General features: G+C 45.1%; 1 protein-coding gene across 7 annotated transcripts in view; it reads left to right on the top strand.

The window, feature by feature from the left end:
- The window catches only part of MEGF11 (multiple EGF like domains 11), a 333,743-nt gene that overhangs the window by 173,433 nt on the left and 142,020 nt on the right, over window positions 1-18,290 (top strand). The gene's annotated exons all lie outside the window — the stretch shown is intronic.

The raw sequence follows: 18,290 nt of genomic DNA, 5'->3' as shown, positions 1-18,290 counted from the left end.
TTGTTTCACGTGTTGTGTTAGGAAGTGCAGATCATGCAAGTTCATGTTAAAATACAAACCAAACCAAATTTCTTCCCCATCTCTGGCTGGAGGTAGCACTTCTCAATTGCTGAATGGTTCTTTCTCCCGTGTTTAAAATTGCACAGAGCGGTTTAATGTGTTCAAGACTTAGAAAGTTCCTTTCCTCGCCCCGCTCCCCCACTGAAGGGTGAGCCTTTGGGGAGAGCACTGTTAGGCCATGTCTCTGCAGCTGGCTAGACTGGGAGATGGCAAAACAGATGTTACAATGATTTGTATTTTAAGGGAAATTAGTAGCTTAAGACAGCCTTCCATCACCCAGTGCCCTCCACATGTTTTGGACTAGAACTCCCACCATCCCAGACCATCAGGCCTGCATACTGGGGCTGATGGGAGTTGAAGTCTTCAACATTTGTAAGGTCCCAAGTTGGAGGAGGATGGCCTAGACCTAAGCCATGGAAAAGAATCCTCCTTTCCTGGAGCCTTTGGGTTTTTGTATGCTAGTTTATCTGGTTGATGACATTGGTTGTTCTCAGAAAGCCCATCTCTGTTTAACTCTCACTTTTATACATGTATTTATATAAATCAGTTTCTTAACATCTCTAAAAGTTATATATTACTAAACCCTTTATCTAGGTGCTTATAGGCTAGGGTTACCATATGTCTGGGATTTCCTGGACATAGCCAGAACACTGCAGTTGGAAGCAGTGTCTGGGTGAAATAGCAGAAATGTCTGGGAAAATATGGATGTATGGCAACCCATATCTGCAGTGTTGTTTTTGGCGATTTCCCTTTAAAATAGCTTTAAAATTTCTCTCCCCCCCCCCCCCCCGTCTTCAGTTTTGCTCAACAACTTTTGTGTCCGGATTTTAACTTTTTGAAATATGACAACCCTATTATAGAAACATGGAGGTTGGATGAAACCTGACATGAAGTAGATCAAATCTTCCTGCTAATAAATCAAAGCACCACCCTCCTTCTTTTGCCCTTTGATTTTCATGTCACAATTTTTCTCCTGAATTTTGGTTTTGCGATGGGTTGGCTGTAGGTTATCCCTTTTCCACTTCCAAGTGAAATGAACCTTAGAAAGTGTACTATATAATTAGAGAGGGAATGTATTTATTTGAAATAATTATATCCTGCCTTTTGATTGAATGATACTCAAGTTGGCTTGCAGCAGATTGTAGTAATATATGCAAACCAACAGAACCATCCATCTTTAGTCCCCTGGCTGATAGGTGGGGCCCAGAGTATTCTTTCTGTCTGAAGTTCAATAGCAGGGATCATTTAGTGTCCAACTTAAGGGGTTAATTCTGTTTTTGTTAAAAGTCGACTGGCCAAGATGCATTGCTTAGCAACTGGTCAGGGTGGCATAATCTTTCCAGAGGTGGCACATATTCTGATTGGTGGTACCATTCTGAGGGAGGTTTCCTTTGTAAGTTTGAGCATCTTCTTGCTATGTACTAGGCATGGACTAAAAAAACCCCCAAACATCTCTGTTCCTTTCTCCTCAAATTATCCACTGGTACATATTTTTCAATGTTGATTTATGCTGCTTTCCTTCTAATAATCTCAGAATTGATAGGTTTGAGTCCAGCTTCTACAACAAATTTAGATAGGATGTTTGCTCATATCACACAAATTGGATTGTGTGTGGTGCAGGTTCACCTCGTTGCCTTTTCCCCTTGTGCCAGAGGTGGCTTGTCAACAGGAAGAAGGCTTGCTAGTGATTAGGACATAGGTGACCAATGTGATTCCTTCCAGATGTTGTTGGACTACATTTCCCATAAAACCTCATCACTGGTCACACTGGCTGAGGCTGACAGGAATTGGAATCCAGCAACACTGGCTGTTCCTGATTTAAGGTGACTTATTAGCTAGGGACGCAGGTGGCGCTGTGGGTTAAAGCCTCAGCGCCTAGGACTTGCCGATCGAAAGGTCGGCGGTTCGAATCCCTGTGGCAGGGTGCGCTCCCGCTGCTCGGTCCCAGCGCCTGCCAACCTAGCAGTTCGAAAGCACCTCCGGGTGCAAGTAGATAAATAGGGACCGCTTACCAGCGGGAAGGTAAACGGCGTTTCCGTGTGCAGCTCTGGCTCGCCAGAGCAGCGATGTCACGCTGGCCACGTGACCCGGAAGTGTCTCCGGACAGCGCTGGCCCCTGGCCTCTTGAGTGAGATGGGCGCACAACCCCAGAGACTGTCAAGACTGGCCCGTACGGGCAGGGGTACCTTTACCTTTACCTTTATTAGCTAGCTGTAAATGCCTACTTGCCTTTTCATTCTTGATCGTGATTGTGGTTCATGAGGAAGTGCATAGATTGAGTGACATAGTAAATGGTGCTTTCATATTCTTGGGAAAAACACAGAGTGTACAGCTGGAGGGAGTGCATGACGATTAACTGCTGAGGGTCATATTCAACGAATTTGTGGAGAAGGGAAGTAATAGAACCACTATATTCTCCCAGGGAAGGGACCCCAATGGCCATCTAGTTCAACCCCTTGCAGTGCAGGAATCAGCAAAATCATCACTGACAGGTGGCTACCCAACCTCTTTTTAAAACCTCCAATGAAGGACAGTTCCAGACCTTCCTAGGTAGTCCATTCCACAGTCAAACAGCCCTTGTCAGAAAGTTATTCCTGATGTTTACTTGCAATCTCCTTTCTTGTCATTTGAATCCATTTGTTTTGGTCCTACCCAATGGAGCAGCAGGAAACAAGATTGCTCCATCTTTCATGTGACAACCCATGTGACAGATATTTGAATATGACAGTCACCCACCTCTCAGTCTCTTCTTCTCCAGGCTAAACATCCCCAACTCCCTCAACCATTTTCCCCATTTTAATTTGGGACAGGTTGAGTTTTTTTGCTCTTCACGACATATTTTTTCTGAAATGGGATTTAAGCAGAATTCCTCTAATCAGAGGAACACCTAATTTGTGTATATGTTTTTTGTTCCCTTTGCCTTTTGGGAAACATCTGTGATAAAATTTAATTTTGTTGTATTTACAGCAAGATCAATTGTCTGATTAAAAAGCAATGGTTCCCACTGACTGACCTTGTGGAATGTCAGCTCTGGAACTCTGGCTATCTGTTGGAAGATTGTTATGGCATAACTCTCTCTGCTGGTGTATGACGGTCTATTGATTGAAATAACCTTACGTACAAATGAGTCTATAACTGGAGTTCTCGTTGATTTTTTTCTGTTGGATTTTTATTTGATACCCTTCAATGTCAGGCAAGGAGCACTTTGGCGTGGAGAGTTGCATATAGCGAAAGCTTGTCTTGTGTGAAAAATTCCAACGTCAATGCCTGTGGTGAATGGACCATTTCTGAAAAATCCCCTTGCCCTACAGTAGAGATTCAACGATAAGAGAGTCATTGTCATCAGTTATGGTCCACCCCCGAGATCTCACATCCCCATAATAGCTTCTTCAAGCCTTATTGGCTGATCAGTTTTTCAGAAATTGCATTAGTTGAGGAGAGAAGGCATGTTTTCCCTTTCCGGCAGTGCATCATCCTTTATCTGGGGAAGGAGATAAAGGATGATGTTAAGCACTGAGGTTTTATTCTAACTAAATGAGCAAGATAGCTCTGCTTCCCCCCCTTAGGTATAGCAATTAAGAATTTATATAGCTATTCATTCTAGATAATAATGTACAGAAACTGTTTTGTGCACTCTCGCCCTTTGCTGTTAGATGGGAATAAAAGAGCAGCATTGTCTGTTGCAAGATAGCTCTTCTTTGCATGGTTGATGCCAGCAGTGGCAAGTCACTCACACACTGACCTTGGCACCTTCCTCTCACATGTGCTCTGTGACAGCTTAAGGACATGAGAACAAGCTGCTGGGTCAGGGACAAAGGCCCATCTAGTCCAGCATCCTGTTCTCATGATTGCCTGTTGGAAAGCACTCTGCTCACCACCTGTTTGCAACAACTGGTATTCAGAGGCATACTGGTATTCAGAGACAGACTGCCTCTGACAGTGGGAGTAGAACATAGCCATTGTGGTTAGTATCCAATGGGAGGATTATCATTTATCTAACCCTCTTTTTAATACCATCCAAGTTGATGGCCATTCCTTCATCTTGTGGGAGACAATTCCATAGTTTAGACATTGTGCAGGTGTGTTCTGTGTTCCTGGCATCAGAAAAAGGCATTAGTGGAGGATCTGTTCTGCTTTATCAGTTGTTCTGCAATGCTTCCCCAGTGTTACCACATTATGGCCATCTGGAGGGGCAACTCTTGAACTAGAGTGGAAGGGAAGAAAAGAACTTCAAAACATTTGTAGTATGAAAAATAATGGGATTTCAGCAGGAAGTTACAGGAAGCGCACTGCTTGGAAATGGATCAGTATGACCACCCTGAAATCTTTGAAGGTGTAAATAGTATAGAAAGCGGGATTGCATCTAGCATTATGAGCACAAATCATCCTCAGTGCAGAAGGAAGGACATCTGGAGGGGCCTAGAGAGTCTTGTGGAATCTTAAAGACTAACACGCTTGTTATGGGGCAGATCTTTGTGGACTCCGGTTGGCTGCAGCGGATGAGCTCTGTGAACAGACTGCAATCCACTCTGCTGCTTCTCTGCATCTAATCTACAGATCAATTTGCACATTTCTTGTATATATGGCAGTTAATTTTCCAGTGTCAGCCCTGATAAGGATGTGTGACACAGATACCAAGAAATTTCACCAGACCGGTGTTACTTTGGATACCCAAGACACAATTATTTTTAATAGGAATACTAAAATGAGAGGCATGTTTTTTCTTCTCTCTCTCTCTCTCTCTCTCTCTCTCTCTCTCTCTCTCTCTCTCTTTAGCATTGGTTGAAGGCTATTTTGATCAGATCGCAAGTGAGCAATAAGCAGGCATCCTGTTTGCAATTGTAGGGTAAATAAGTTCATATTGACTGGAAATCCCGCCCTCTGCCTTGGCAAGTCAAAAGGGATTTATTTATTCATTCAATCATTTATACCCCACCTTTCCTCCAAGGAGCTCAATGTGGCATATATAGTTCTCCTCCTCCGCGTTTTATCCTCACAGCAACCCTGTCAGGTAGGCTAGGCTAAAAGACAGTGAGTGGTCCAAGGTCACCCAATAAACTTCATAGTTGAGTGGGGATTCGAACCCTGGTCTCCCAGGTCCTGGTCCAACACTCTAACCACTGCACCACACTGGCTCTTTTGTGATGGAACTGTATTTTAGAGAGTGGTAGAGCTCTCCTGAGCCAGGCAGCACTGGAGTGGGGTGCATCCTCCCTCTCCTTCTAGAATATAAGAAGAGACCAGCTGCTGGATCAAGCCAAAGGTCCGTCTAGTCGAGCATCCAGTTCTCACAGTGGCCCACCAGGTGTCTCTGGGAAACCTGCAAGCAGGGCATGAGCACAACAGTATTTTCCCCATCTAAGATTGCCAACAGCTGGTATTCATTGTGTGTCAAGGCCCCTTGACAACCTCATTCCCTAGGTATTAAATAACTAGACCATACACAGAATACAGTGGTACCTCAGGTTAAGTACCGTATTTTTCACACCATAGGACGCACTTTTTCCCTCCTAAAAAGCAAGGGAAAATGTGTGTGCGTCCTATGGAGCGAATGCAGGGGGGAGGCAGGCGGGAAAAGCCCCCAAGAGCCGCACACAAGCTCCATGCGCTCTTGCGGGCTTTTCCACAGGAGGGAGAAGGGACTGACTGGCCGCATCAGTCCCTTCTCCCACCTCCCAGAAAAGCCAGGAGAAGCCGTGATCTCTTTAAAGGGGTTGTGCGGCTTCTGCGGGCTTTTGGAAGAGGTGAGGGAATCCCCCCACCTCCCAGTAAAGCCAGGAAAGCCCTGCACAGTGTCTCCCAGCAAGGAGAGGCTGCACAGGGCTAAAGGGGAAGCCAAAACAGCGAGTGGGATCCATCCCTCTCGCTGCCTTGGCTTGTTCCATAGCTGTGCGCAACCCCTCCGGCAAGGAGAGGCTGCACGGGGCTATGGCTTCTTTAGCCCTGCGCAACCCCTCCGGCAAGGAGAGGTTGCGTGGGGCTAAAGAGGAAGCCAAAACAGCGAGCGGGATCCATCCTGCTCACTGCCTTGGCTTGTGCCATAGCCGAGCACAACCCCTCCGGCAGGGAGAGGTTGTGTGCAGCCTGTACGCTGCTCTTTGGGGCTGGGGGGGGGGAGATTTTTTTTCTTGATTCCCCCCCCTAAAAACTGGGTGCACCCTATGGTCCGGTGCGCCCTATGGTGCGAAAAATATGGTACTTAATTCGTTCCGGAGGTCTGTACTTAACCTGAAACTGTTCTTAACCTGAAGCACCACTTTAGCTAATGGGGCCTCCTGCTGCTGCCACGCCGCCGGAGCACGATTTCTGTTCTCATCCTGAAGCAAAGTTCTTAACCTGAAGCACTATTTCTGGGTTAGCGGAGTCCGTAACCTGAAGTGTATGTAACCTGAAGTGTATGTAACCCGAGGTACCACTGTATTGGTTTTATGGGACCAAATAAGGCCACAGCTTTGTTGGTTACAGTTGTGAAGGTTTTGGCCATAGGCATTGGGGTAAGCAGCCCTGTACACCACTCTAGCCCATCTGCTGGCATTTTCTCTAAGGGTAAAGGCAACTGGGAGGGATGCCCTGTGACCTATATCAAATCGGGCATCCCCCAAGTGGTCCCCATTGGAGGAGTGGTAAGTCACTAGCATCAGACAGGAGCCACTCCTCCTGGATCCTTACCCATAGAGGGGCAGGCGGAGACTACAACCTCCCCTCCACCCAAGATCTAAGCTCACCCAATGACTATCCACTTTACAAAGTTGTGTCGATTGCTATGAGGTAGGTGAAAACCAAATGACCAGTGCCAATTTGCCCATGTGGGAAAATTCTTGCCCAGCCCCGAATACATCAATCGACATTGTCCATAGCAAGGTTGTAGCATCTGCAAAAACCCTGAATTGAGGGAGGGTGGGTGGGAGAACTGGTGAAGCAAAAGAGGCCAAATGGCCTGGCAGGCCCACAATATATCCTGTCCTTGGGTATGGTGCCAAGTGCTGCCATTAGACAGTTGGTCCTGACCCCAGGGGAATGCCCACAAAGTCCTGCTGCCATTGGCCAATTTGGTGGCAGGCAGACTATCTGGCCTGCCACTAGCTGGTTTACTAGGGAGGCCTGGGGCCTGCCCACAAAGTCACCCACCCTAGAAGGCGAATGGACCTGCCTCTGAAAGTGAAGGTAGAAAATGAGGCATCGTGGCTAATTTAGGAACTGAGCCCTCAGACTCACTATGGCTTTACTAACTGAAATGTGATTAACAAGTATATTACCGGTATGTGAATGTGTATGGTAACTATTCACTGGTTTGCTTCTATTATTTTTTCATTTATCAGCAGGGTAAGTAACTCCAGTTAGTCTCATTTTGCTTAAACAGATATAGTTTAGTAGCCAATTGCAGTCTACTTTACCCTTCAGAAAATACCACTGCTGCTAGAAATATTTCTCATTAGAATAAAAAATGGATGCTTGGTGGGTGGCTTATATTTTTTGCTATTACAAAGATATAATTCCCAAGCTGTAATGTTTTGCAGCAAGTTTCGTAAAGGAGAAAAAGCAGTTGTTGTTGTTGTTGTTGTTGTTGTTGTTGTTGTTGTTAGTTAGTTAGTCACTTTATCTTGCCCAAAATGACTTACAACAGTTACTTTCATTATCTATTGGCTGTCTGTGCCGAGATTTTCATTAACTAAGCAGCATAAATAGACCTAAGTCACACACTCCTGCGTCATTTATTGGTACCAGCTCTGTTACAGTTAGCAAATGGAGGGTTATGTTTAATAAGTGTTCAAGAAATTTAAATAGATGTTTAACAGCCACCTGAATAATTCCTTGTATCTACTGTTGTATGATTGGTTCAGTTGCAATGTGTGGGCAAACTAGGCGCATTATAATGAGATACAGGGAGTCCTGGGTAGCTCTGTCAGTTTCTGCTTGCAGAAAAACACACATGTGTGCAAGGGAGAGTAAGGAGATGGTAGTTGGGATCCTATCACGCCTTGGTGCAGCTTCAGGTGGGCCAACTCCAGGGCCAAGTGCTTAAGAACATAAGAAGAGCCTGCTGGTTCAGGCCATTGGCCCATCTAGTCCAGCATCTTGTTTTCACAGCGGCTGAGGAGATGCAATGAGACCTGAATGCAAGAGCACTCTCCCCTTCTGCGGTTTCCAGCAACCGATATTCAGAAGCACTGCTGCCTTCGACCGTGTAGGCAGAGCATAGCTGTTACATAACTTGTTGTTGTTATTGTTTAGTCATGTCTGACTCTTCGTGATCCCATGGACCAGAGCATGCCAGGCACTCCTGTCTTCCACTGCCTCCCATCTCGTCCTCTGTTGTCTCCTTCTCCTTGTGTCCTCCATCTTTCCCAACATCAGGGTCTTTTCCAGGGACTCTTCTCATCTCATGAGGTGGCCAAAGTATTGGAGCCTCAGCTTCAGGATCTGTCCTTCCAGCAGTCAGGGCTGATTTCCTTAAGAATGGATAGGTTTGATCTTCTTGCAGTCCATGGGACTCTCAAGAGTCTCCTCCAGCACCATAATTCAAAAGCATCAATTCTTCGGCGATCAGCCTTCTTTATGGCCCAGCTCTCACTTCCATACATCACTACTGGGAAAACCATTGCATTAACACTACGGACCTTTGTTGGCAAGGTGATGTCTCTGCTTTTTAAGATGCTGTCTAGGTAACTAGTCATATAGTTCCTTGTCACCCATGAAACTAAGGTGGCCCAAAACAGGTGAAAGCTCCAAATGCTCTTTCTGGGTCTTGTTCTGCGTGATATATATGTGTGTTGATTACCAGACTCATCCCTTGTGCTCTGGGCAGGTTGCGCCAATGTTGTTAAAAAAATGGCCACGCCCATCATTGTTTCGAGCGGGTCAAAATCTAAGCAGGTAACAGAAACTGGTTTGGGGAACGAATGACAACTGGACCAACTCAAAGGTTTCTTGCTATCTTTGGTGGGGCAGAGCAGGAGTCGATTATGGGCAACCAAATGTGCGTGGTGATTATGAAAGACATCCATCAGCTAATGAGATCATCAACATCATCATTTCTTTGAGCAAGACATTCCCCATGGAACGTTGCAGATTGGTTTTGAAACTTCCCTCGGTTCCAAAAGCAGTTTGGCATACAGATGTTCAAGAAACAAAAGCAAGATGCATTTTCCTTTGGATCTTGGCCCTAATCTGTTTTGTAACCCTTACTTCTGAAAATTAGATCTGACAAGTCCCACACGCTCATTCACGCTGGCCTGTCTTTGCTCCCTTTGAGGCTGGTCTCATTGGTAGGGCTCGCTAATTTGTATCATAACAAGTCTGCGGAATTCAATTTGGGAAGCGCCAAAGCCGCATATAATGCTCTAGCTTTTTATTTGTTAAGGTCGGATGCATCAGTTCGTAGCATTGAGTTTTGCCGGTGCGCAAACGACTGCCGAGGGTGTCAGTCCCGTTATTGTTTTCTTCTCCTCCCCAACAGGAAATCGATGGTGTCAGGAATGTGCGGGTCAGTCTGCAGTTTGCAATCAATGAGCTCTGATTAAAGTGGTTGTGTCTGTTGGGTAAATTTGCTGCATCATAATTAGAATTATTAATTAAAAATAGGAAATCAATTGACACAAATTAAACCACAAAGAAATTTTGTTTTATTGCTTTGACATTGTCATCTCCAGAGGCCCCAATAACTGTGGCAACCAGAGACGTGACTGCAGCCAAATGTCATTTAAAAAAAAAGAAAAAGACAACCTTAAACAATGCTAAAGTTTTTTTCTTTTTCTTTATAATAGCTTGGCACGGAGCCACTGTTCCAACATATGAAAAGCTTGCTGCTGATTAAGTCCCACATCTCCCAAAAGTACAAGAATTGGGTCTGGAAGCTTTAGTTAATTTAATTATGATATTTAGTTTAATTTCGGGATAGGGAAGCTGTGGCCCTCTAGGTGCTTTTGAACTACAGCTCCCATCATCCCTTACCATTGGTTGTGCTTGTTGAGGCAGATGGGAGTTGGAGTCCAACAAAAATCTGGAGGACCACAGGTTCCCCATCCCTGCTTTGGTTGACTGATCAACACAGTGAGCCAATTTTAACAGAGTGCAAACTTTAAATAGTGGTGCTTCAAGGACCCCCTTGTTTGATTCTGAAGGGTGTTTTGTTTTTGATGAAAAAGAATATGTGGAAGGTGACCTCCTAGGCATGAATGGTAGCTAAATCATAGAGGATTTTACAATTTCTTTACCATGAGTCTTTGGAAATGGGTTTTTGCCATGTATATCTATTTGGTATGGTTTTAGTAAGGGCTTTTTTTCACCAGAGCTGAGCTCCAGCACCTCTCACGTGGGTGCCATTGCCATTCTAAGAGAACAAGGGAAAGTTGATGGTGAGCTCCAGCACGAGTTTTAGGCATGCTTTAAATGTATTTCCTGTTTTTGTGTTTTTAACTGTTTTAAATAGTCTATTGGACATTACCTTAAGATGGTTGTATAGAAGGTGATGAATACATCTATAGTGATGATGGTGTTGATAATAGTAGTAGTAGTAGTAATCTCAAAATGGTATGGGCTATATTCAATGTAGCACTAAATTAAAATCGCATAGTCCTCCGGTGAAATATTTTGTGCCCATGGAACATTGATGCTCAAGGTTGCTGGCTACTTCGTTGCACCATCAGTTGCACAATCTGTTGTGCAGTGATTTTCTGCTCATTGTGCATTGGATTCTTCTGTTGCATAACATTAAAACTCAGCAACCCAGTAGCACAAAAGCCCTTGCACTAGTAGATTGCAAATGTTGGACTGAAATTGCTAAGACAGGAAATAAATTCATTTCAACTGAATACTACCATCTCCTGAAAAATGACCATTCCCCTTCTAAATGATGCAGTCACTGTAATTTGTAATTCGAATGTTCAGGGCCACATGTGTGAATTGAATGGTCGTGAGCCATTATTAAAAATGAGCATGGCAAGATTTGAAGGATCAAGTGTGCAAGTATTCCACAAAGATCAGCTTTATGACTCTTTTGCTATATTAATGACTCTCTTGCTATATTGCTGTTTGTAATGCCATTAAGTGCTTTCCAGCCTTCTGCTGTGGAGTTTCATTAGCCAGTGTTGTAATGGACAGAGTTTCTCGAACAATTTTCCTTTGTGTATTTGTCCCCCCACCCCACCTCCTGCAACAGATTTGTGTCGCTATTAGAAACTCTCAATTTCAGCCTCATTCTTTCTCATTTTTTAGTCTTCAGTTCGGTTCACGCCCTTTCTGCACCTGTTGATGATTCGTGTGTGTGTGTCTCTGTCTGAAAGTTTCTTCTAATATACATATTTCTCTTGGCAATTTCCCCTAATAAATCATTCAAGCTATTTTCCTGTGCATCTGGTATTCTGGGGTATACTACCTCTGATAGCAGAGGTAGCATAGAGTACATAAAGAGCTCCCTTGCAGGTCATTAGCCCATCTAGCCCAGCATCCTGTTCTTCCAGGTGCCCCAATGGGAAGCTCACAAGCAGGACCTGAGCTCAACAGCACTCTGTACACTTAGGTAAAGGGTAAAGGTACCCCTGACCACTAGGTCCAGTCGTGATCGACTCTGGAGTTGCAGTGCTCATCTCGCTTTACAGGCCAAGGGAGCTGGCGTTTGTCCGCAGACAGCTTCCAGGTCATGTGGCCAGCATGACTAAGCTGCTTCTGGCAAACCAGAGCAGCACACAAAAATGCCATTTACCTTTCCACCGGAGTAGTACCTATTTATCTACTTACACTTTGATGTCCTTTCAAACTGCTAGGTTGGCAGGAGCAGGGACCAAGGAGCGGGAGCTCACCCCGTCACAGGGATTCGAACTGCCAACCTTCTGATCAGCAAGCCCTAGGCTCTGTGGTTTAATCCACAGCGCCACAATACAGTGAGGGTGCTGCTAATGTCAGTGGGTGGGGGTAGGTGCTGCCATACTAAAAGTGTGGAGGTACATGTTATGTGGCACTTGATGTTTATTCCATCAGTTATTTATGGGAGCCATCCTTTCTCCCATATACCTGTTTTATAAAGTTCTGTATTATTTGGAGATGAAATGTTAAAGATGTCTGGTGATGTTTACTACTTTTGCTTCCCACGAAAGAGAAGTGGGATTCAAACCTACAGCCTCCATAACATGTTCAAGTTGTGTAAACTTTGCTTAACCCATTGAGCCACAGAGTTTTGGACGCAGTCTTTGCAAGCTCATGGGGGTTGATTTTGGCTCTTGTCTGGGTAGCTTGTTGTTTGCTGTGCACATTTATTCCATTAAAAGGAAATCACAGAAATATATAACTGGAAGGGGCCCCAAGGGCCATCTAGTCCAACTTCCTGCAGCGCAAGAATCACAATTAAAGCATTCCTGACAAGTGGCCATCCAACCTCTGCTTAAAAACCTCCAAGGAAGGAGAGTCCACCACCTTCTGAGGGTGTTCATTCCATTGTCGAACAGCTCTTACTGTTAGAAAGATTTTCCTTTAAAAAGGAGCAATGAAGACATCTTCGGTTTAAACACTGAAAGGTACCGAGCCGCTGGCATGCAAATGAGGAAGTGGAAATATTTTTAAATCCTGCATTTTGACAGGTTTAAATGGCTGTATGATGGGGTGGTTGAGCAGGGCTGTCTGTTAAGACCTCAGTGGCGACTGAGAACATATGGAGACCAAAGGAGAGCTCTTTCAGACATGTTTGATCGCAACTGTTGAGTGCCTCAGAATTAATCTGCAAAGCTTTGGCTCTGTGTGAGAAATTTATACTGAGCCCAATGTAAATAGCATGAAATGTGGCAGATCAGCTGCAGTTGACTGAGGGATGGAGGCAGCGGCAGCAATAGCCTGAGCAAAACAAGCCCCGCAAGAGACATAATTTGGAGTGCTCCCGCAATGAGGAAGGCTCCAAAAAATTCATTAAGCCTTGAGAAAATAAGGACTTTTACTGTGCCAAATGATTCATTCTTAGTAAAAGAATTGGCCTGTCATCCCTGTTTCAGGGAAGGGCCATAGCTCATTGGCAGTGTGTCTGCTTTGCAAGCAGAGGGTTCCAGGTTCAGTCTCTGACAGATTTGGGAGAGGCTTCTGCTGGAAACCCTGGAGAGCTGCTGCCAGTCAGTGTAGACAATACTGAGCTAGATGGACCAAAGGCCTAACTCAGTATAAGGCAGCTTCCCATGTTCCTACAGTGGTTGTGCTCCTAGCACAGTCGACAGGCAATGACCTGCAAGGAAAACCTCAAGAGAAGCACCACTTTCTCTTCTTGGAGTGGAAAGCTCAGGGAAGTTTTTGTAGGACACATTTCCTGTTGGGGAGACTTGTGGGGGTTGTTCTGTTTCGGGGGAAATAAATTAACATTCTTGATATTCATTGGGCTGTTTTGGAGCTCCAGCCCTTTAGAATGTTCCTCCCAGAGATATATTTTGTTTCTGTAAACGTGGAGCTCCCCCAGGCCTGCTGATACTTCCCCTCTTGCGTAGATGATGTAATTTGGGGCTACATACCATTGTAGAATGAGTGGGTCCTTATTAGTAGAGCATGCTGATTCCTTCAGAACTATACCACACCTCAGGGGTAGCCAACGTGGTGTAATGCAGATATTGTTACATTCAGACTCTTGTCAGTCCTGGTCAGTGGTTGGGGATGATGGGAATGGTAGTGCCAATAGCATCTCATGTAGGTTCCCTCTGCTGTAGCTGAAGGTGGGGCTGTAAGCTGCATCTCTGAGATCCACATGCAGTGACTGCCTCTGACTTAGCATTAAGTAGGCATTATTGGTGGTCCTAGTTTTCCTTCAGGCAGCAGCTTCAGGATTCATGACAGATCAACATTTGCATTTTCTGAGATTTGTTATTTCTGTTTCTTGAATTGTGTTTCTGGGCTGCTTCTGATTCAGGTTGAGGAGTCAGTTCCTGTGTTTATTTGCTTGCTAATTAGATATGGCAGCATCTGCTGGGGTGGCTGGCTTATTATGTTTAACAAACTACTACATTATAGGCAGGGATCAGTGCTGTTTCCTTTCCGCCGCAGTTTGGTTTCTGCCAGAAACACATCAATCGCCTCATCCACCCTTACATAGCCATCTGCATGACTCACATACAATTTAATGTGAAGAAAATGTCAAAACAGTCATTTGTTACAATCCATTTGTACACTGTAGAAAACAACCACAATGTCAAGGATTACTGATCCTATTCACTTAACTGATTTCCATTCTTGCTTCTTTTCTTTGTAATTTTTTTGTTACCGTATTGGCCCAAATATAAGCCGCACCTTTAAAATTCAAGGGGGGGGGGGAGACAATACCCAAATTTAAGCTGCTCCCTTAAAATTCTACAAGCACTCACAGCCTTTCGGTTTTATCGTATGTTTGTTTCAGCAGTGATATCATAAAAGCCAGTTTTTGTAAGGTTGCAAATTTAAGCCGCACTTTAACTTTTCACGGTCATAATTTGGAAAAAAAAAAAAGTGTGAGGCTTATATTCAAGCTAATACAGTATTTTGATTGAATAGTACAAATAGAACATGTAAACACAAAGTTCTATTGGTTACAAGCCTGTACAAGGCAAAGCACAGAACAGAAGCAAGGAAAGGATCCATCAATATACTTTCGAGTTCCATTCCTGGCTGCAGACGATCACACCGATTGCAACAATTTCCACTTCCTTTTCCATTTTCCCTGGAATTCTCCAACATCTTTAGTTCTGGCTGCCACCTCAAACAATGGGTTGTTGTCTTTACTCTCAGGCCTCAGGGTGGAGTTTCCTCCCTTTTCCTATTGGCTTAATGCCGAAATAAAAGATATATAAATCAAATGAAGGTCGCTTAGCCGTTCCTGGACTCTCATAACTTTTAAGCTTATAATGAACACCGTCCTCTTACATCTTTTACATCCATCCAGGCTCTGTGGTTTCCACCACATTCGTGGGAGCTCTGAAAAGCAGTTTTCTGTACATCATTAAAGCGGAACAGAATGAGTCTTGGGCTCACAAGGCTGGCTTTCAAATCTTCTTTATTTGAGGTCTGTGGGGGGTGATTAATTTTTTTAAAAGGCGGTAGTTAAAACGTTGGCAAAGCATCCACAGGCCTAACAAGTAGGAATTCAACAGTCCCTTTCAGAAAATCCAAGGAAATCATTCTTGAAAATTATTCTAGAAGGCACCTGTGGGTTGCTTTTATTTGGTTAGTTGAAGAACAACAAAGCAATATGGTTCTAGCAAAGCCAGAAAAAACAGTGTAAACAACGTGTTCCATTTCATGTGAAATCTAAACCACTGAGCCTCTTGTGCTTGCTAATCAGAAGGTCGGCGGTTCAAATCCCTGTGACGTGGTGAGCTCCTGTTGCTCTGGACCAGCTCCTGCCAACCTAGCAGTTCAAAAGCACACCAGTGCAAGTAGATAAATAGGTACCACTGCAGTGGGAAGGTAAACGGTGTTTCTGGTTTTCATCACAGTGTTCCGTTGTGTCAGAAGCGGTTTAGTCCTGCTGGCCATATGACCTGGAAAGCTGTCCGGGGACAAACGGTGGCTCCCTCGGCCTGAAAGTGAGATGAGCACCACAACCCAATAGTTTCCTTTGACTGGATTTTACTGTCCAGTGGTCCTTTACCTTTCTTACCTTACAAAACAAAATTAAAGTGTGCACCTGTGGATTCCAGCAGGAGAATTCAAACCAGAGCTGTGGGATCTTTTGCATCCTGAAGGCTGCATTCCATTCTGGGTAAGCTTCTGAGGGGTAATTGCCAGTTAGTGGGCAGGGCTAGAGGCAAAAGTGGGTGGAGCAAGAAAAGATTGACCTTTGTACAGTGGGCAACTTTCTACATCCACTCTCATGCACTTCTTTATCCTCCATCCATATAAGCAAAAGGCATGGTCAGAGTACAAGGACGCATTCCAGCCAGCTGAAAACACCCCAGGGGTGAAGCAAGGCCGATGAGGGATGTGGTGTGAGAAATGGGCATATGACCTGGGAGAGTTCAGAGGGCCAGACAGAGAGAGCTGGAGGGCCACATTCGCCCCCTGGGCCAAAGGCTACCCACTCCTGGCTCAAACTTTCATTTACAAGATGTTTGTCAGTGAGGAATTAAAACAAAAAAATTCCTTCCAGTAGCACCTTAAAGACCAACTAAGTTAGTTCTTGGTATGAGCTTTCGTGTGCATGCACACTTCTTCAGATAGTGAGGAATTACCGTAAATTTCGCTCTATAACACGCAGATTTTTTCTCCTAAAAAGGAAGGGGAAATGTCTGTGCGTGTTATAGAGCGTATGTGTGGTCCCTGGAGCCGAAAAATCAAGCAAAAATCAAATCGCGGGGCTGCACGCTGCACAGAGAAGCGAAACTTGAAAAGAGGAAGCGGCTGCTTTCCTGCATTCTGCCTCAGGGTCTTACTGCCCACCCTTCTCTGTTTCCTTGCTGTGTTTGCTGAAACGGAACAAAGAGCAGGGAAAGCCCCTCCCCTCCAGGCAAGCTCCGGTGCTGCTGGGGGAGAGGGAGAGAGAGGGGGGAAGGGAGAGAGAGAGGGGGGGAGGGAGCGAGGGAGGGAGAGAGAGAGAGAGAGAGAGAGAGAGAGAGAGAGAGAGAGATATGGCTGGCTGGCTTGGGTGGGGGAAAACTTTTGCCTTCCTTTCCTCCCTACCCCTCTCCTGCATTCTTAGCCAGCTGCTTCTCTGCACACCCCTCTCCTGCTCCTTGTCCCTTCTGTGTTTTTCCTTCCCTCCCCACTTAAAATGTGGTTACAAAGCATAGATCCTCAGGATCTTTGCATTGGGTCACCCCAAATTCACCATCAGATCACATAGCATGTCCATGGCTACAGCCTGCCCCCCCAAAATCACGCACCCACTGTTGCCTGGGGCTGCAATGGTGCAAAAATGTGGTTAAAAAGCATGGATCCACATGGATCCTCAGGATCTTTGCATTGGGTCACCCCAAATTCACCATCAGATCACATAGCATGTCCATGGCTACAGCCTGCACCAAAAAAATCACGCACCCACTGTTGCCTGGGGCTGCAATGGTGCAAAAACGTGGTTAAAAAGCATGGATCCACAGGGATTCTCAGGATCCTTGCATTGGGTCACCCCAAATTCACCATCAGATCACATAGCATGTCCATGGCTACAGCCTGCCCCCCCCAAAATCACGCACCCACTGTTGCATGGGGCTGCAATGGTGCAAAAACGTGGTTAAAAAGCATAGATCCACAGGGATTCTCAGGATCTTTGCATTGGGTCACCCCAAATTCACCATCAGATCACATAGCATGTCCATGGCTACAGCCTGCACCAAAAAATCACGCACCCACTGTTGCCTGGGGCTGCAATGGTGCAAAAACGTGGTTAAAAAGCATGGATCCACAGGGATTCTCAGGATCTTTGCATTGGGTCACCCCAAATTCACCATCAGATCACATAGCATGTCCATGGCTACAGCCTGCCCCCCCAAAATCACGCACCCACTGTTGCATGGGGCTGCAATGGTGCAAAAACGTGGTTAAAAAGCATAGATCCACAGGGATTCTCAGGATCTTTGCATTGGGTCACCCCAATATCAACATCAGATCACATAGCATGTCCATGGCTACAGCCTGCACCAAAAAATCACGCACCCACTGTTGCCTGGGGCTGCAATGGTGCAAAAACGTGGTTACAGAGCATGGATCCACAGGGATTCTCAGGATCCTTGCATTGGGTCACCCCAAATTCACCATCAGATCACATAGCATGTCCATGGCTACAGCCTGCCCCCCCAAAATCACGCACCCACTGTTGCCTGGGGCTGCAATGGTGCAAAAACGTGGTTACAGAGCATGGATCCACAGGGATTCTCAGGATCTTTGCATTGGGTCATCCCAAATTCACCATCAGATCACATGTCTGTGGCCACAGCATGAAGCCCAAAAATGATACATCCACTGTTTCATTCAGAATGTTTTTTCCCTTGTTTTCCTCCTCTAAAAACAATGTGCGTGTTATGGTCAGGTGCGTGTTATAGAGCGAAAAATACGGTAATTAAGGAAAACCATTCCTTAATGCAGTGCTTCTCAGAGTGAGTGCTGAGAGAGAACGGCTGCAAGAAATATTTGTTTGTGACAGATTAGTATATAGGAAATTGGGGAAATGATTCAGCAAAGCCTAGATACTCCTTCCCTTTTCTTTGATGAGGTCCATACTTTATGCCAGCAGTTTAAATATAGGGGTATTTATTTGCATCAGCCACCAACCATTGTGGTTTGTGCTCCAAGATCAGGAA

The sequence above is a fragment of the Podarcis gaigeae genome, assembly GCF_964106915.1.
Source record: "Podarcis gaigeae genome assembly, chromosome: 14".
Classification (NCBI taxonomy): Eukaryota; Metazoa; Chordata; class Lepidosauria; order Squamata; family Lacertidae; genus Podarcis; species Podarcis gaigeae.
The sequence above is the reverse complement of the archived record's forward strand: the minus strand, read 5'-3'. Positions and strand labels throughout refer to the sequence as shown.